We start from the raw sequence: 18,130 nt of genomic DNA, 5'->3' as shown, positions 1-18,130 counted from the left end.
TCCGAAAATAGCACCTACATACCAGCACCTCCGTTCAAGTGTTTAACTACAGGAACATATTCTCTTGTGGTTGGCATTGCTTCACCCTTCATTTGCAATGAGCGGCATCCAGTTAGTCACTGTAAATCTGCGCCGGCGCTTCCAAAAGTAAGTCTACTTAATAGAGAGCGCCACTGAGGCTTGGAACTATTGGAACTACGCAGTGTGTCATCAAGACTCGATCTTATATTGGAGGGAGATTTGCGGCGGAACCAGAAGGTACTGGCAATGAAGATCGGAGGCAACCCTGCAGTTGACACTACCTGTTACATACTTTGCGGATGTTGGATGTCTCTGGAGGTTTTACCAGAGACTATTTTGAGACCATGCATTGTATTCTGGGCGTTAAACAAAGGCCGGCTGTCTATGCAAATATAAAAATTTTGAGAGAGTTTAAATACTAGTGTGTTAAAGTTGATTACTGACTGATATTTTTATTTTATTTTATTAAGGTTTCCTTCCCTTATTCAAGTTTCCTTCTCATTATTTCTCTTTGTTTATCCTTTTCAGATTAGCTTTGTGTGGGTGGGAAGTTTTCTATTATAGTTGGTTAGGCCTTAACTTGCTGATTCAGAATCCTGGTTCTGACCCAAGGCAAAATGGAGCCTCCCAGTGACAGCTCTGATTGGTTAGAAGACAATGGAGAACAACAATGAACATTCTAAACTGTCACTCTGTGCCTTTCATCATCAAAACCCCATCTGAGAGGACGTGTTTAGTGGCTGCTCCTGCTTTAGTCTTAGGCCTGGTGGATTTTATCCTTCAGGCGTCAGCAGTTGAGCGGCTACTTTCTTGGGGGTTACAGGAGAAGCTATCAGTTGGCAGGAATTCGTTTTTGAAGACAGGAAAAGCAGAAGATCCTTTTTAATTCGCTCAGGAGATAAGTGACTTTATTTGTACTGTTACTCTGTTCATCATAATGACATTCTCCTTGAAAATTCGTGAAAAGTTGTGTTTGTACTAGAACTTTTGAACTCCCGGAGTGCGCGTGTGTTTTCCAGCGCGGTGTTCCTCAGCGCGAGAATCTGTTTGTCGCGTGCGAATTCAAGTGAGCGTGTGTTTTCTAGCGCGGGTGTTCCGAGCGCGAGAAGCAGTTTGTCGCGTGCGATTTTAAATGCGCGTGGTTTTCAGAGCGCGGGTGCACCTTAGCGCGAGAAGCTATACGTCGCGTGTGAACTAAAGAGCGCGTGTGATTTCTAGCGCGGGTGTTCTTAGCGCGAGAAGCTATACGTCGCGTGTGAACTAAAGAGTGCGTGTGATTTCTAGCGCGGTGTTCTTAGCGCGAGAAGCTATACGTCGCGTGTGAACTAAAGAGCGCGTGTGATTTCTAGCGCGGGTGTTCTTGGCGCGAGAAGCTATACGTCGCGTGTGAACTAAAGAGCGCGTGTGATTTCTAGCGCGGGTGTTTTTCGCGTGAGAATCAATACGTCGCGTGTGGAATAAAGAACGCGTGTGTTTTCCAGCGCGAGTGTTCCTTCGCGTGAGAATCAATTCGACACGTTTGTACTCAAGAGCGCGGGTGTTTTTATTTCGCGTGTTCCGCGCGAGAACATTGTTGCGCGTGTGGATTTTTGCGCGTGTGGATTCTTTTGATCGCGTGTATTCGTTCGTAAGTGAACTCTTTGCGCGTGTTCTTCAACCAGGAAGATTTCTAAGTGAAGTTCATCGTTCATCTGAATGGAGATACCCTGCGTGTGAGTTTAACACGTGTTTTTTCTTCAAGGATTCTAAAACTCAATATAATTATAAATAGTTTGAAAAGTTTGAAAGAAAAAGAAAGAATATTTTTAAGAACAATCTAACTGGACCTCCAGGGCATTTTGGAAAAAAGACAATGAACTAAGATTTCCAGATTTGCCTAAAGTAAGAAGTAGCTGTGAATTTCAAGTGTCTCAAGTAAGAGAGATTTTCAGCTTCTTATCAGCTTCTCTAAGAAATTTCAAGAGAAGAGCCAGGTATGATTTTTTCATTATTAGTTAAGGATTAATGTCTTCCCATTCATAAGGTTAAGTAAGTAAATTAAGGAATTGTATCTGCTATTCTTATATCCTCTGCAGGTTCAGCTCTGGTTAGCCTTGACGCAGTCTGCCTGGTGTTGTTTTGTTATCCACTTCCCCCTTTCCCTTTGGGGTGTAGTTTACAGAGCTGAATTGAAATCTAGTTCTGGGAATTACATCTCAGGGGGATTGTCGGCGGTTCAGCAGCTTCCGCGGACACAGGACCTCTCAGCCTGACAGAATGAAAGGCCAATAATTTAGTCCGCCCGAGCTGTCATGAACCCCGACGAATCCATGGAGATGTTAGGATCTTTGATCAGAGAGTTACGGGAGGAGTTGAAAATTTCTCGGGATGAAAATGCCTTACTTAGTCAAAAGGTGGATGACTTGAGTGTTAAAGTTACACAAATTCAACAGAGGGGAGAAAGGAGAGAGGATGAGGTTTCAGGGGGCGCAGGTTCTCCACCTGAGTTAGAAAGAGAAGATCAGTTACCACAAATACAACGGGCGCCTCCAGTGGCAGAAGGGGTAAGGAGTATAATTATGCCGGTTCCTTTGGCGCCTCCAGAACGTTATCATGGGGATTCCAAGAGGTTTAGGGTGTTTTTGACACAATGTGAATTACATTTTATGAGTAGACCAGAATTATTTCCATCGGATGCTTCTAAGATAACTTTTATGTTGTCATATCTTTCTGGGGAGGCATCTGCTTGGGCTGGGTTGTTGGTGAGTCAAAAGAGTGCGGTTTTAGGAAATTATACCAGTTTTTTAGAGATATTCCGAAAGATGTTTGATAGAAGACAGTTATCTCTGGAAGTGGATGGTGAACTTTTAGAATTAAAACAAGGTAATAGAGACTTGATTGCTTATATAACACAATTTAAGTCCCTAGTGTTAGAAAGCAAGTGGCCCGAGGTTAAACAGGCCTCGTTGTTTTATCGGGGCCTTAGAGATGAGTTAAAGGATGCATTGTCTGGAGTAGTTGAACGCCCTTCTACTTGTGAAGGTCTGATTGATTTGGTTATTCAATTGGACTTTCGTTTGAGTGAAAGGAAGGCAGAGAGGCGTCATTGTCAGAGTGATGTAAAGTCTCTAGTTAGAGTAGATAGACCTAAAGTAGAGAGTAGACCCAAAGGGAATAATCCATCTCCTAGAATCAGAGGCCCTTTAACAGTGGAAGAAAAGACTAGGAGGAGAGATAATAATCTGTGTTTATACTGTGGAAGAGGTGGGCACTTTTTAGGAAACTGTCCTAACACTCCCAAGAAGACTTCTTCCTCAGCAGTCAAGGTACAACAGATCGCCAATACGGTGCAGACAGCGGTTCCTCATATAACCATAAATGTATCCTTATTTTTTGAGTTGGAGTGTAAGGGAAATGGTCCTGTAATGCTCGACTCTGGTGCGACTGGGAATTTCATGGATTGGGGTCTGGCAAAATCTTTGGGAATTCCAATTATTCAGAAGGAGGTTGTAGAGCAGGCTAGGGCTGTTGATGGTACGTGTTTATCTTCTGGTCCTATTACGCATAGAACTGGTTCTTTAACTTTGGAGTTATCAGGAGGTCACAGAGAGATAATTTCGTTTGAGTTAATTGATGCCCCTTTGTTGAAAATTATCTTGGGCATGCCTTGGCTTACTCTCCATAATCCCCTGATTGATTGGAGTGCTAGGACAATTGACATGCAGTCCGATTTTTGTAAAGAGAATTGCTCTTCAGGAAGTCTCTTAGAGGAAGATGTAAAACAAAGTAATTCCGTGTCTAGTTTTCTGGCTGAGACTGGAATTGGATGTCATGATGTGGGAGCTGTAGTGGGTCAACTTCCCCAGTGTTACTAAGATTTTTGGGACGTATTTGATGAGAAAGTGGCAGGAGAATTACCACCCCATAGGCCCTTTGATTGTAAAATTGAACTGGAGCCAGGAACAATTTTGCCTAGTAGTAGGGTATATGCTCTTACTGAGAAAGAGAATGATTATTTAAAAGAATATTTGTCGGAAAATTTGGCCAAAGGGTTTATTCGTCATTCTAAGTCACCGGCGGCCTCTCCTTTATTTTTTGTACCAAAACCGGATGGCACGCTTAGAACTTGCATAGATTATCGAGCAGTTAAAGTCACGGTTAAGAACCGGTATCCTCTTCCTCTCATCTCGGAAATGCTTAATCAAATACAAGGAGCAAATATTTTCTCTAAATTAGATTTGAGAGGAGCTTACCATCTTGTACGTGTGCAGGAAGGGGACGAATGGAAGACAGCGTTTAAGACCAGGTTTGGGCTGTTTGAATATCAAGTTATGCCATTCGGTCTATGTAATGCTCCAGCGGCTTTCCAATTTTTCATTGATGAGGTTTTTAGAGAATACTTGGATATTTTTGTTGTCGTTTATATCGATGATATTTTGATTTTCTCTTCTGACCTGGATCAACATCAGAAACATGTGCGCTTAGTTTTACAAAAGTTGCGAGAAAATCATTTGTTTGCCAAATTGGAAAAAAGTCAATTCCATACAGATTCTGTGGAGTTTTTAGGTTTTATAATTTCACCTAAGGGTTTAGAAATGAATCCTAAAAAAGTGCAAGCAGTTCTTGAATGGCCCTCTCCTACTAAGGTTAAGGAAATACAAAGTTTCTTAGGGTTTGCCAATTTTTATAGGAGATTTATAGAAGGTTTTTCTCGGCTGGTTGCTCCTATAACGAGACTTTTGAAAAAAGGAGTGAAATTTGACTGGGACCTTGAAGCAGAAAAAGCTTTTCAAGAGTTAAAACAAAGATTTACTTCTAGTCCAATTCTAATTCATCCAGATCTTTCTAAACCTTTTTTTGTGGAGGCGGACGCTTCAAATTTAGCGTTGGGGGCGGTGCTTTCTCAAAGGAATGAAACTACTGGTCAAATACATCCAGTTGCATTCTTTTCTAGGAAGTTTTCTGCTGCTGAAGTGAACTACACAATTGCTGATCGTGAACTATTAGCAATAAAGTCCGCTTTTGAAGAATGGAGACATTTTTTAAAAGGAGCAAGACATACAGTAACGGTCCTTACTGATCACCGAAATTTATTGTTTTTAAAATCTGCAAGAACTTTGTCTCCACGACAACTTCGTTGGTCTTTATTCTTTGCAGATTATGATTTCATTGTGACTTTTAAACCCGGAAGTCAGAACAAAAAAGCTGATGCGTTATCTCGCCAATTTCCTGGAAGTGAGGAGAAAGAGATTCTAGAACCAGAACCTATAATTGCTCCAGAACGTTTTTTGTTAGCTGGAGCCATTAAAGAAATGGATTTTTTGAATGAAGTTCGTCAAAATATGTCCTTGCAGAAGATGGAGGAGTGGGTGAGACTGGATCCAGCCAGAAGTTTGAAAGACGATCTTCCTTTTTTTGATAACAAGCTTTATGTACCTACTGATGAGTTAAGAGAAAAGGTTTTGAGAAATTGTCATGAATCCATTTTATCAGGACATCCTGGTTTCAGAAAAACTCTGGAATTGGTTCGAAGGAATTTTTGGTGGGAAAAAATTCGCCAAGACACATTGAACTTTGTTAAAACTTGTGTAGTCTGTGCACAAGCGAAAAGTCAAGTTGGGAAGCCGCATGGTTTATTGGAGCCGTTACCTGTTCCTCCTCGTCCTTGGCACACAATTTCTATGGATTTCATAGTTGATCTCCCTCAAGATAAGGGTTGTACTACCATTCTTGTTGTGGTCGATCTTCTTACTAAAGAAGCACATTTTTTACCAATGGAGGGAGAGGTTACCGCGGAAAAACTGGCTCATAGTTTTTTGCAAGGTGTAGTTCGACTACATGGACTCCCAAGTCAAGTTATCTGTGATAGGGGATCTCAATTTATTTCACAATTCTGGAGGGCCTTCTGTAAGAAACTTGGGGTGGAAGTTAGTTTGACTTCTGGGTATCATCCGGAGAGTAATGGACAAGTGGAGAGAGTAAATCAAGAATTGGAGAAGTTTTTAAGGTGTTATTTACAAGCTAGAGAGGAATGGGTGGATTTGGTGTGGTTGGCAGAATTCTCTTACAACAATTGTGGAAAAGATGCTACTTCTATGTCCCCTTTCTTTTTGGGTCGTGGGTTTCATCCTCGCTTTCTGAGTTTTGAGGTGTTGGAGGATTCAGGGAATCCTAGAGTGGAAGATCGTTTGTTGATAATGAAAAATAACTTGGATAGAGCAAAAAAGGTTCTGGGAGAAAATAAGTTGAAATATAAAAGGTGTGCAGATTTGAGAAGAAAGGCTGGTCCTGAATATAAGGTGGGAGACTTAGTTTGGCTTTCTACCCGGTACCTGAAAATTAAGGGGAAGAATAAGTTTAGTCCACGATTTGTAGGCCCTTTTGAGGTAGAGAGAATCATCAACCCTGTGGCAGTAAGATTGAAATTAAACAAGCAGTTGAAGGTACATCCTACTTTCCATGTTAGTCTTTTAAAACCAGTTTGTTCAGGAACTAGATTTAGAACACCACCTTCCCCTGTGATTTTGGAGGATTCATCTGAGGAATTTGTGGTTAAACAAATTTTGGATTCCAGGAAAGTGAGGGGAAGGTTACAGTATTTGATTGATTGGGAGGGATATGGACCAGAGGAACGATCATGGGAAGATTCAGTTGATGTACATGCCCCCCGTTTAGTTGCTAAGTTTCACGCTAAAAATCCACATAAGATAAGCCCAGAGACTGGGCATTAGGAGGGGGGTACTGTCAGGTTTCCTTCCCTTATTCAAGTTTCCTTCTCATTATTTCTCTTTGTTTATCCTTTTCAGATTAGCTTTGTGTGGGTGGGAAGTTTTCTATTATAGTTGGTTAGGCCTTAACTTGCTGATTCAGAATCCTGGTTCTGACCCAAGGCAAAATGGAGCCTCCCAGTGACAGCTCTGATTGGTTAGAAGACAATGCAGAACAACAATGAACATTCTAAACTGTCACTCTGTGCCTTTCATCATCAAAACCCCATCTGAGAGGACGTGTTTAGTGGCTGCTCCTGCTTTAGTCTTAGGCCTGGTGGATTTTATCCTTCAGGCGTCAGCAGTTGAGCGGCTACTTTCTTGGGGGTTACAGGAGAAGCTATCAGTTGGCAGGAATTCGTTTTTGAAGACAGGAAAAGCAGAAGATCCTTTTTAATTCGCTCAGGAGATAAGTGACTTTATTTGTACTGTTACTCTGTTCATCATAATGACATTCTCCTTGAAAATTCGTGAAAAGTTGTGTTTGTACTAGAACTTTTGAACTCCCGGAGTGCGCGTGTGTTTTCCAGCGCGGTGTTCCTCAGCGCGAGAATCTGTTTGTCGCGTGCGAATTCAAGTGAGCGTGTGTTTTCTAGCGCGGGTGTTCCGAGCGCGAGAAGCAGTTTGTCGCGTGCGATTTTAAATGCGCGTGGTTTTCAGAGCGCGGGTGCACCTTAGCGCGAGAAGCTATACGTCGCGTGTGAACTAAAGAGTGCGTGTGATTTCTAGCGCGGGTGTTCTTAGCGCGAGAAGCTATACGTCGCGTGTGAACTAAAGAGCGCGTGTGATTTCTAGCGCGGGTGTTCTTAGCGCGAGAAGCTATACGTCGCGTGTGAACTAAAGAGCGCGTGTGATTTCTAGCGCGGGTGTTCTTGGCGCGAGAAGCTATACGTCACGTGTGAACTAAAGAGCGCGTGTGATTTCTAGCGCGGGTGTTTTTCGCGTGAGAATCAATACGTCGCGTGTGGAATAAAGAACGCGTGTGTTTTCCAGCGCGAGTGTTCCTTCGCGTGAGAATCAATTCGACACGTTTGTACTCAAGAGCGCGGGTGTTTTTATTTCGCGTGTTCCGCGCGAGAACATTGTTGCGCGTGTGGATTTTTGCGTGTGTGGATTCTTTTGATTGCGTGTATTCGTTCGTAAGTGAACTCTTTGCGCGTGTTCTTCAACCAGGAAGATTTCTAAGTGAAGTTCATCGTTCATCTGAATGGAGATACCCTGCGTGTGCGTTTAACACGTGTTTTTTCTTCAAGGATTCTAAAACTCAATATAATTATAAATAGTTTGAAAAGTTTGAAAGAAAAAGAAAGAATATTTTTAAGAACAATCTAACTGGACCTCCAGGGCATTTTGGAAAAAAGACAATGAACTAAGATTTCCAGATTTGCCTAAAGTAAGAAGTAGCTGTGAATTTCAAGTGTCTCAAGTAAGAGAGATTTTCAGCTTCTTATCAGCTTCTCTAAGAAATTTCAAGAGAAGAGCCAGGTATGATTTTTTCATTATTAGTTAAGGATTAATGTCTTCCCATTCATAAGGTTAAGTAAGTAAATTAAGGAATTGTATCTGCTATTCTTATATCCTCTGCAGGTTCAGCTCTGGTTAGCCTTGACGCAGTCTGCCTGGTGTTGTTTTGTTATCCACTTCCCCCTTTCCCTTTGGGGTGTAGTTTACAGAGCTGAATTGAAATCTAGTTCTGGGAATTACATCGCAGGGGGATTGTCGGGGGTTCAGCAGCTTCCGCGGACACAGGACCTCTCAGCCTGACAGTTGATTACTGACTGATATTTTTATTTTATTTTATTTTTTAGCTGCTACGTTGAATTCCGTTTTTAATATAGACACCAGTGTTTTTGCTTGTTGATTTAGACAAAATACAAATAATTAATGGTCAGTTTCGCTGGAGTGCGTAGTATGATTTTAAGTTTAGGAATTTCAACTTGGCTTTTACTTTGGTATTTTCGTTATGGCCCTGAGTACGAAAACTGAATATTAACTTTGATGTACACTACACCATACTTTTCTGAATTTGAGAATGTAGTGCTGTTCTGGGGTGTATTCAAGCACCTTTATACAATGATACGTACAACAACATCTTTTGGTAGTCCCGGGTTAATGGACAGAACAGTGGTCAGGGGTGTTATAGCGGGTGGTTGGGTAATTCTAATCGTAACGGTAGTGAGTTGGGGTGTGTGGGTAGGAGTTGAATATGGGGGGTTATGTACAAAGATTTGTGGGGTTTTTGATTTTGCAATAACCTAACTCTTTGTGGATGTTCACTGAGATGTTTACAGGCTTGTAGAGGTTTGAGAATGTGTTCTTTGACTAATTAGATATAAAGTTTCATACCTGCTTACAAAACAATGTTTGAGGTTTTGTCAGGATTCCATGGTACATTTCAAGAGTTTCAAAAGCACTCACTTAAAGATTCATGTAGCTATTCATTTTTAGGTTCACCATTTTAAATACTTTTAATGTAGGTTTTAGCAGAGTGGTGTTTGGGTTATGTTTTTGATTGATTTGAGATTTTGAAAACATTCCTTAATGAAACTTGCAGGAGTCATTTGTTTTCCCAAAGCAAGATGGAGTTTCCATGCAGCAGCAGTAATTGGAGGGGATAGATTGTGAGGTAGTTTGGAATTCTAACAAGAGTTCTAAACTACCTTTCATTTTAGTTGCCTTTGTGGCAGGTCGCAGTTTCTTTAGTTCAGTGAAAAAATTCCTAAAGTATTCTATAAATCTTAGATCCAAAAGAAGATACAGAGAAAATCCTATCTACTAAAGACTTTGTGATGAAGGAGTCGTTCTTTGAAGCAGAGAAGCAAACACAGATGAAGCAAGCTAAGTTTCTGCATACTACAAAGTTATAAAGCCAAAAAGTGTTTTTAGTTCAGTTTTAAGACATTGAAGTTATTTAAAGTTGTTAGTCTGAATAATATGAACATTTAAAAGGTAAAAGACTTAATAACTGGAAGAAGTTCTGTGTTTGTCATCTTGAAATCAGCAAGTTTGCGCGTGTACAATGAAACTGAATGGTTGTGCTTGAGCGCGTGTAATCAAACTAACAGTGGTGCGCAAGATGTTTTGAGCTAATAATATTTGAAAATGCACTAACTTTGTATATAGTTAATTAACAATTCAGCCAGTCGCAAGCGTATCTTTTCATCGTCTCGCGCAAGGCTCGTTCGAGTATGTTAAAGTAAAGGACCGTAATATGTCGTCTGCGTGCTGCCATGCGAGCCTCGCTTTGTTACAGGAAAAGGATTTGAATCAGACTCGTTGCATCGGAGCCGTCTAAGCAGTTTTAAACGACGAAAAGCGTTGGAAGTTTACGCAAAAGATTTCTAGTCAGACAAAAGAGTTCTAAAAGAAAAAAGCAAGATTTAAAGCTGAATGTGCATCAGTTTCCGGGAAGCAATGAATAGAAATTTAACTGGTCAGCTTTAGTAAACTAATGACTTTGAGCAAATTAAAAGACTCAATTAAGAAAAGAAATGAAATATTAGATAAAGCAACCAACAGAGGAGAATACAGTTAATTGTTTGCGGAAAAAAGAAAGTGAATTAGTAGATTTGACATTAGTTAAATCAGAAATAAATGGAAGAAACAATTGCTAAGAAGCTATAGTGAGAAAAAAGATAAAGGAACTACTGAATACATTGTTTCAACTGCAACAAGGAAAGAAAGCCTATCACCACCATTGCAAAGGCAGCAGGTACCAAGAAGTAGGGTGGCAGTAATTAAGTTAAATAGAATAAGAGTAGAGTGGTTAGGAATCTGTATATTATTGTTATCTTCTAGATAATCACAGACACTGAGGCGTTTCAATCCAGTTCCAGAGAGCATAAGTGAAAGCCAGTGAAGATCTGCATTTTTCTTTTATTTTCTCCATTCCCCTTTCCCTTTGGGTTTGCCAGGTTGTTAGTTTTATCTGCTGAGAGACTGTTACGTAGGCAGACTTGGGGGGTCTGGTGGGCCAGCTTCACTCCTGCAGGAAGATTCAATACTGGACTTGACAGGTTTACACTACCAGACGAGAATACAATACAATATGGGAAATATTCCGAATGTAGCGGAAAATTACACTATGTTGTTCACCTATGTTTATTTCTTTATGCAGTATTTACATACGATCTAGGTACTTAATTTCTATAGATGTGTTAGTTACTATTAGGAGCCTACTAAAAGGTAATGTACGGTCAGTTGTGCATATGCTGATATGTTGTACGCATGTAGTGGCTTATGTATGCAAATCATAGTTTGGGCTGTTTGAACGGGGGACGGGTTCTATTTATTATCGAACGAGTTTAAACTGTTGGGATGCACAATGGATGCTCTTTGCTATTCTTTTAAGTTATGGAGGTGGGGGAGCATTGTTACAATGTTTAAGATGTATTTGTGCATTAGCTATGTGTTAATTAGAATATGAGAAATAAGAGCATTTCCAGAATTACTTCTTAGCTTTGGGAATAGCTCTAGTGTAGGATATAGATCAACTTCCATATACTAGCCACCATATCGGCTGGATATTCCCAGTTTGCGGATGATGTCCATTTTTTAGATTAGTAATTTAGGAGTATGAGATGGTTATTTGTGTAAACTAAAAGAGGAAAATATACCCGTAAGTGTTTGGATGTTTGGATTGAGCGAGTGTGGATGATTGCTGATCGATTCCTCTAAATTGCCTAAAAATACATATATGATAGTGTATTTTATTGGAATAAAACAGCAGATATATAATTCTACACATACAGGAGGTTATTGTGAGTCGTTGAATCTATACTTGAGGTAGAACCAGTACGGGGAAGCAATTGGATTACTTTGTTTAGAGTTTGAGACTGGTAGTAATGGGTGTCCCTCTGGGTAATATAAGCATTTAGGCTTTATACTTTATTTTTAGGATTTGAACATTAAGAATTCGTTTTTAATATTAAAATGTGTGACACTTTGGCTGTTATAGCCTTGGTTCTTTGAGTTTGTTGGATATATTATAAATATTATGGGTTCTGTTTTTGTCTTGGGAGGGGTGCCTGGGGCTTGGCTTTTATTTTTCAAGGTGGTGTTGGATTCCAGCATTTTCTTAAGAGGGGGTGGGAGGGTGGTTTGTTGTATTTCTTACTTGTTTTTGGAACTAGCGCATTTTCATTGGTCTGTGGATATCAATCAAAGGATGGCTCAGATTTGACTATCTCAACTTGGAATGTTAATGGAATTAAAAACCAAGTAAAGAAAAAGAAAATTATTAATTGTCTTGATGATATGAAAAGTGACATTTGCTTCATACAGGAAACACATATTCTGAAGGAGGAGGTTAAAAATCTTCAGACGGTTTGGGTGGGAATGGCTTACGGTTCGTGCTCTTCAGCTCGATCGGATTCGTAGAAATGCCCTGGTGAAGGTCTTAAGGGAATGTTTGGATGGAGAAGGGAGAATTATTGCTTTATTGGTGGAACTCCAAGGAGTAAAGGTGATTTTGTGTAATGTCTATGCCCCATCACTTGACTATGGTTTATTCTTCAGGAGAGTTTCGCAGATTATTCAAGACTTGGACACTCCTAACATTAGTTTGGCAGGGGACTTCAATACGGTATTGGATCCCGACTTGGAGCGTAGCGTTACAAGGATGGTGAGGAAATCAGATAGTCACTGTTCCTCACTCCAAACTTTGGTTGAAGAACATGATTTGAAAGATTGCTGGCGTTTGCAACACCCAGATACGAAGGAATATAGTTTTTATTCAGCCTCACATGCAACTTACTCCCGTTTGGATATGTTGCTCACGGGTGGGAGGATGACTACAAACTACAGATCAGGAGAAATAGGGAACATTCTGGTTACAGATCATGCACCTGTGTTCCTGAATCTGAAACTAGACTTTGAAATTTAGAAATCTTTTCCCTGGAGAATGAACATGTCTATTTTGAATGACGATGAAATACTTGAAAACATTGTATCGAAGGCTTATCACTTTATTAAAGAAAATCTTATAGATACGATAAGTACCAAAGTAATCTGGGAAGCTTTTAAGTGCACCATGAGAGGTTTAGTTTTGGGGTTGTCCAGTGGGAAAAGAAAGAAATTGGAGAGAAAGCCGCTTGATTTGGAAAGGAGAATTAAAGAAATTATGTGTGGCCTAATGACCGACCAGGGGTGCTATGATAGGAAGAAAGAATTGCGTAAACTGAAAAAGGAGATTAATTGAATTATTACAGAGGGCAGAGAGAGAATTATTCTGTATAAAGTGTAATTATTTTGAGATTGACAAAAAATGTGACAGATGGTTGGCATACAGGCTTAGTCAACAATGCTCGGAAGGCGCAATCACGTCAATCAATAGACCTAATGGTGTAGTCACTTTCAATCCGAGGAAAATTAATGATGTTTTTAAGAACTATTACGCCGATATATATCGGAATGAACCGGGTATAACAGGATGTGGTAAATCCTATTTTAAAGATCTCATAGTTCCTAGAATTACTGATGCGGACAGAGAGAATCTAGAAAGAGACATATCAGTTGATGAACTGTGTGCAATTAACAAATTGAATACACGAAAGTCACTGGGGCCAGATAGTTTGCCAGTTGAGTTTTATAGGATACTCCCAGAGCCAGCTTTGGAACTGATGAGGGATATGTTCATCGCCTCGAGGGAAGACAGCCAGCTGCCATTAACTACTAACCATGCCACAGTATCAGTGTTTTTAAAAAAGGGAATAGATCAGAATTTGCCCTCTAGTTATCGCCCTACTAGTCTGATCAATATGGATATCAAGATTTTGGCGAAAACACTGGCTATGAGAATTGATCATTTATATCCAATATAGATACATAACGATCAGTCTGGGTTTGTAAACAAAAATAGAAGGACATCTAGTAATATACGTACATTGATTCTAACTATGTCCCAGTCTCAAGAATTGCTTGAGGATATGGGAGTCTTCTCACTTGACGCCGAGAAGGCTTTTGATCAGATGAACTGGGAGTACCTTTTCTCGGTTTTATGTATTATGAACTTAGGGGAAGCATACATATCGTGGATAGCTCTTTTATACGCTCATCCAACAGCTGATGTTAGAACAAATGGATTACGGTCAGATACTTTCAACTTGGAGAGGGGTACGAGACAGGGTTGCCCCTGTCTCCACTACTATTTGTGTTAGCAATTGAGCCTTTAGCAATTGCACTTAGGTCAGAGCAAGGTTTGAAAGGAGTCCGATTTCGAGGTGTGGAACAGAGGATATGGTTTTATGCAGATGATCTTTTATTGGTCTTAAGGGATCTTGACAGTTCTTTACCTGTGTTGACGGATATCCTGAACAAATTCAATGAGGTGGCGGGGTACAAAATAAATTGGTCCAAGTCAGAGGTGATGCCTTTAACCATCACATGTAATAAGTCTGCTATCACGGTCTGGGGTTTCAATTGGTGTGCGAGAAGAGTACGCTATCTAGGTATTTGGCTGACACCGTTAATCAGCGATATGGTGGATAAAAACATGGCTGAAATTTGCAAAGATTTCAAGATGAATCTGGAAAGATGGGCTCTGCTACACTTATCGCTTTGGGGTAAAGTGAATGCACTGAAGAGGACCTCAACCCTGAAAATAAACTACACTTTTAGCATGTTTCCACTTAAGATTAGCCCTCATTACTGGATGGAATTAGACTCTTTGATTCAATCTTTTCTTTGGGATCAGAAGCCGCCAAGGCTTAAACGGTGGAAACTTCAGCTTCCTCTGCATAAAGGGGGTCTTGGCGTTCCTAATTTTCATGCGTACCATTTGGCTTTTTCTAGTCAGTTTATTGTGCTGTTTCTGAATGACTCGCCTGATGACTGGACAATTGCAGAGACGGACCTTACTGGCCCTTTGAAACCCAGGGCCGTTCTGACTATGAAGAATTCAGCTGGTAAAATGACCCCTACAACTGAGTTTTTGAGAGATCCATGGCGGAATTTGTATGATATGCTGGGTGTTGATGCACTTAAATCGCCTGATGCTTCAATATGGTTTAATCCCAAAATTAAGGAAACATTTTATTTTGGCCAGAATGGTGTGTAGGTGGAGTGAACTGGATTGGAGATATTTGGGTGGATGGTAGATGGATTTCTGGAAAGGACTTAAAATTGCAATGAACATTGCGAATTTTTCAGATACAGAGTACAGAAGGTTGAAGCAAATCATTGGACGTGTTGACTGGAATAGTGATGTGAATTTAGATATTTTTAACATACAGAGGCAGCCTGGTGAAGGCTTTATTGCTAGTCGAAATCTACAAACTAATAGTTGCGAAATACAAGGATAATGTCAAAATAAAAGATGACTGGAGTGAAAGGTTGGGCTACAATATATTGTCAGAGATGTAGCAGAGTATCTGTGTGAATGTGCTTCTATGTTCATTGAGCCTTTGTGAGAGATCAAGACAAATCAAAACACTTAGAGTCTATTGGAGCCCTGAACTATTGGAGAAGAGTGGAATGTCTGATTCAAATGAATGCTGGGGCTGTTCAGGCGAGGTTGGAACATTGGAGCACATGCTTTGGAATTGTGCACGAGTACCAGATTTTTGGTCGGAAGTATGCAATACTTGTTTGAGAGTGATTGGAGAAAATATAGATATTGATTTCAAGACAATGGTACTTGGATGAGATGAAATGTTGGATGTTTTGACACTATCGGAGAAGAAATGGCTTCTTAGAGGAGCCATGATCAGTAAGAAAATAATTTTACGAGGCTGGAAGTGAGTTGCACCGCAAACTGATGATTGGTTTGAGGAGATGTATAAACTTGCAGATATGGAGAATACAATTTACAGAAGACAAAGGAAAATGCTGTTCTTTGACAAAATTTGGGCTAAATTTTTAGATATGTACTAGTCCCATTTTTAAGATGAGATGTTGGGAGGTGGGTGGGAGGGGGCTTGGAGGGTTGGAATATTTTCAAATTTTTGTGTTCTAATAATTTACAATGTATGTGTTAAGCATTTGTTTGTTTTCTGTTCTGATTACTGTTCACTTCTTGTGTATGTTTATGGATTGTAAATAAAGAATAAAAACATTTAAAAAACGTTTGCTACAAAGTAGCGGGCCCTGACTGATTCTCAGCGGCCTTTTACAAGCAATTTGTGTCCCTATTAATTCTGCACCTGGTCACATTGTTCAACAATTTCCGAGTTGAGTGGGGCGGTGAGCCCTTCAATGGGGGAGGCGACTTTATCACTGTTGCTAAAGCCAGGGAAGGATGAAGGTTTTAGTACCTCATACAGACCTATCGCAGTACTCAATTAAGATGCCAGAATTTGTTAACATTTATTTATCGATTTCTTACGCGCCGCTGCCCGCAGGCTCTAGGGTGCACAAAGACTACACACACACATAAGACAGACACTTCTGACCTGGAGTCCTAATCACGGGTGGGGCTGTTTCAATTTGATAGCAGTGTCTTTCAATCATTTGCAGAACGTACAGAGATTATTATCAATTTGTAGGTCCATCGGTAGTGCATTCTAGGCACTAGCTGCCTGGACTGGAAAAGAACGACTGCTCCCCTCTTGTTCACTCGACCTTAGAGCATATAAGTCAAAAAGTATTACTTGATCTTGTATCTCTCCTATATGCTTGTAAAACAATGCTTTCCTTAAGATAGGATGGTGCGGATCCAAATAGACATTTGTGTGTCGTAGTAATTACTTTAAAAAGGATCCTAGATGCAATTGGTAACCAATGCAAATCCTTTCTGGCAATGGCCATGGTCCCTTCGTGATATGTTCTTGACGATTGTAAAGTATTTGCAAACCATTTAGCAGCTATTCTCCCAACTCTAATTCCCAGGCATCAGACAGGCTTTGTCTCCGGAAGGCAGACACATGACAACATTCGAAGGACCATCTGTATAATAAACTGGGCGAAATATCACCATTAGCAGTTTTATCAATCAAGGCCAAAAAATCATTTGACCGGGTCTACTGGTCATAAATTCAGAGAGTACTGGGACAATTCGGATTTGGGCCAAATTTTATGAAGCTAGTATTAGCCAATTATGTACATCCCACCGCAAGGATCAAAATGAATGGCCAACAATCAATCAGAACTAAACCTTTGACAAGGGCCCTTGCCCGGGGTGCCCCTTATCCCAGTTATTATTCGCATTAGCCATAAAACCAATAGGGGGCATTTATAAGCTCAAAAGCAGGGGAGCTGAGCTAGTATCTCACCTCTTAGTAGCGGGCAGAATTACATTGGCTCATAAATGGAAAGGAAACACTATTCCTGATATAAGGGAATGGTGGGCTAGGATTTGTTTTGGGCTTGCCATGGATAAAATCGATGCAGCCAATAAGAGTGAGATTCTATTCTATTCCAACACATTTTTATATATAGCGGCAACACGCCCGCAGGCCTCAGGGCGCTCACATAACAACAAACAAACAGAAAACACATAAAGAGTCCTAAGCGCTGTGATGGATCAATTAGGCTCCTAGAGATGGTGAAAAATATGCAGACATTTGTAAGAGTTTGTGCAACAAAATGACTTCCCGAATGTGCATCATAAACCTTAGAACATGCAGGCCTTGTGATGATATTATATTTATACCCAACTATGTTGTATGGTGGCAAACAAACCATTTTTATTGCGTTCCTCTCCTTTCCTCCCTCCGCTTCCTGTATTCCTTCCTCTGTGATACTGTTCATCCCCAGTCCACCGGGTCGCTTTGGGGCCCTGCATTCTGATGCAGACAAGGACTGCATGTTGATGAATAAATCCAGGGGTTGATTGCTTTTGGTATCTTTGATAGATGCATCATATTATACAACGATCGAATGTAGACGTTATAAGGATGTTACCAATGTCATGTGCTGGTTGCTTTCAAATACTCAAAATAGGATTTTTTTTAAAATGACTCTTCAACAGAGTGTTACAAACCATTTGAAGAGTCTTCGTAATGGGAGTTCTGGAAGGGGCGTTGATCTGCCCATTGTACATGTGGTGTTATAATTAAATACCCAGAAGCCTGAGGTAGAACAGCATTACAGATAGCATGTTTTGTGAACACAAATGGGCCATTGTTCTTTTCAAAGGCAAGACGTTTGTACTGAAAATGTTGACCTCCGAGTCTGAATCTCAGACCTTCTGATAGGGATGACAATCGAGTAACTTTAACCAGTCACTTTCTTATATAGACCATATTCAATTCCAACTATTTTAATTTTTCCTAAAACGTTTTGGGATAAATAGATGAATGTCAATTTTGGAGTGTAGCGCTGGGAATGGATTGGCAAAATCAATAATGCATGTAATGTCATCAGGATGTAGTCTTGACTATGGGATAAATACTTAATATTCTAAATGTAGCCAGTGTAAACACAAA

The 18,130-nt window shown here is 40.2% G+C and overlaps 1 protein-coding gene across 16 annotated transcripts in view; it reads right to left on the bottom strand.

The window, feature by feature from the left end:
- The window catches only part of KLC1 (kinesin light chain 1), a 469,931-nt gene that overhangs the window by 207,422 nt on the left and 244,379 nt on the right, over positions 1–18,130 (bottom strand). The gene's annotated exons all lie outside the window — the stretch shown is intronic.

This window comes from Ambystoma mexicanum, chromosome 14 (genome assembly GCF_040938575.1).
Source record: "Ambystoma mexicanum isolate Mex_15411 chromosome 14, UKY_AmexF1_1, whole genome shotgun sequence".
In the NCBI taxonomy this organism is placed as follows: Eukaryota; Metazoa; Chordata; class Amphibia; order Caudata; family Ambystomatidae; genus Ambystoma; species Ambystoma mexicanum.
This window is presented reverse-complemented; position numbering and strand designations above follow the sequence as displayed.